The sequence below is a fragment of the Xiphias gladius genome, unplaced genomic scaffold, assembly GCF_016859285.1.
Source record: "Xiphias gladius isolate SHS-SW01 ecotype Sanya breed wild unplaced genomic scaffold, ASM1685928v1 HiC_scaffold_189, whole genome shotgun sequence".
In the NCBI taxonomy this organism is placed as follows: domain Eukaryota; kingdom Metazoa; phylum Chordata; class Actinopteri; order Istiophoriformes; family Xiphiidae; genus Xiphias; species Xiphias gladius.
The window spans coordinates 24,236-26,544 of record NW_024401855.1 but is presented as its reverse complement, the minus strand read 5'-3'; the positions used below and the strand labels follow the sequence as shown (position 1 = coordinate 26,544).

Below are 2,309 nucleotides of genomic sequence, written 5' to 3'. Positions count from 1 at the left end.
AACCCTATGCTTTAAATGTGTGAACAGAGGGCACTTCGACAGTTAGGGGAGCGACACGTTATTACCAGCGTTCAAACAACTGGGGGGATGGGGATGGGTCTGATCCCCCCCCAATTAAGACTTGGACTGCCCCCCCCCAAAAAAAAGAGGTAAAAACGACAGCTTAGGTGGTCGAAACATTTATTTATCCTTCTTACTCGTAAATGTAAATATTTCAGTATATTTCCCATATTTACGGCTGTTACAATAGTGTAACACGATTTTAGACACCCCTAAAGCGGACCGTACCATTTCTTAGCCTTGACCTTAATTGAACGTCTCGTCTGCCTGCTTCATCTTTAACGTTAATGCTCCCGTCCGTCGCGCAAGCCGGTTGAGACGCTGTCTGTTAATGTAAGCAGCAAGCCATGTAGCTTGTTCACTACACTTTACTTTCTTGCCTTCAGGGTTCCCGAATGAGATTGTGTTAAGTGTCTATGGATGAACGCTAACGTTAGCTAGTTTCTAAATGTATGCTTTAAATTACAGTTTTGCGTCTGCCTTACCTAACACTAGCTAGCCATTGTTAGCTAGCTGATAGCGCGCCCTTTTATTTCCAGTGTTGGCTTGGCATTTCATTACCAAAATTAAATGTCATATACGATCTAATGTTAGCTAAAACTGTTGTTCAGTCATGAGGAGTGAGACAGTGGAGGATTAGTCGTAGAGATTCGTTTTGCCATCCATATATAGAGTTTATCATTCGTTTTAATGTTTTTTTGTGGCTGTGGTGGTTTAGTTAGTCTTTTCCCCTTTATTATATTAGCTTTTTACCTGGTTGGGTATCTGAAGGAACATTAAAATCCCTCTGTGCTGAAGGCTGAGTAATTGTATTATACCAAATGTTTCATTCACAGAGTCAACATGAGCATGAGGAGGGGACATATCTGGCACTTTTGTGGTGCTGGAAAAAGAGTAAGTTGAAACTTGCAAGAATTAGGAGTTAGAGATGATAATGCAGACAGTATTTTCAGTGGTTGTCATGCAGGCTTAGTACTGAGCAGGACAGTATGGGTGATGGTGAGTTTTACATTTATGTGCTTTTGTATTAAGGAAGCAGAGGGAGGTCAGAATGACAGTCAGCAGGCGGGAGGAGGTCAGGACAGTGCAGCAGGCAGGACCAAGTAGCAAAGAGGTGAGTTAGAAAGGAGACTGCACTTAAAGATGTATGCCATCATATTCATCATCATGTTGATCCGTATTCTCCAGGATCTTTTCCATAGGAGCCATATGTTTCTCACTTCTGAATTACACACCGGATGAAATATGACACACCCACAGGTTACATACAGGCAATAGGCTGATTCAACTTTATGTGGCGCTGCGCAGCCCTGACTTAACGTGATGCATGCTGGACTTAAAACAATCGATGTTGGTTGGAAATTTTCCACGACTTTCACTGCAGAATGTCACCATGGCACATGACATTGAAACTCATGGGATCAAGACGGCTGCAGTTTTCTGAGTGCTCTCCTCTTGCTGAACCAACTGGGAACCGACTCTGTGACGACAGAACTTTGCCCTAATTGGCTTAAGGCTTCACTGAGAAGCATGACATGACGTGTGGTGCATTTGTACTCTAAGAAATTCCGATCTGTTATCTTGCTTATCAAAGGTGATGATGCAATTTATCTGATCTCCTCCTTCTGGCAGCTCTTTTTTTTTACATATGGACGCCATACAGTACAGTTTTCATATCAAGCAAGAAAGTTGTAAAAACAGATTAGTTTGTAGGTTTGTTATTGTAAAAGAAGTAATGACCTAATACTTCATTTTATTTGTAACTGAAATACTGATTATGTTTGCAATGCAGCATACAGTATATTATACAACATGAAATCGAATTTTTCTTGTTTGTCAATTGCAAACTTTTGTTTCTGGATAAATTCTAATAGTGTAAGACAATTGGTACTATTTTTCAACTTGTGTAATCTAGAGACCAGGATTTGTTGTGTTCAGGAGTCATTTTGAGTAACTTTCTACATGTGAGTTAAGTTGTAAAAGGTTATGTCACCTTTCGTTTTCTTCAAATATGTAAATTCTTTTAAGTCTAATGTAAATCCCAGTTTGGCTGTTATATGGTATCTATGGCATGTCAGGTCAGAAATGATGTGGCACCGTTATTTCAGAGGTGAAAAATCTTTTAAATGATAAAAGCCCCCCCCCAATTATTCTTTATTGCTCAGATGCAGGTTGCTCAGTACTGCAGTTATCACACAGCTCATAACAACAACATTGCTGTCACTACTAACTCTGATAATGAATCATAT

General features: G+C 39.9%; 1 long non-coding RNA gene across 2 annotated transcripts; it reads left to right on the top strand.

Annotated features, from left to right (window-relative positions):
* The first annotated feature begins 281 nt into the window (after positions 1-281).
* LOC120787545 lies at positions 282-2,058 on the top strand. Of its 2 annotated transcripts, none has more exons than XR_005706951.1 (4): positions 282-393; positions 897-954; positions 1,093-1,174; positions 1,321-2,058. It is a non-coding gene; the product is annotated as an uncharacterized LOC120787545 (long non-coding RNA). The 2 variants fall into 2 exon arrangements; XR_005706950.1 differs by having other exon boundaries at positions 1,249-2,058.
* The last annotated feature ends 251 nt before the right edge of the window (positions 2,059-2,309 follow it).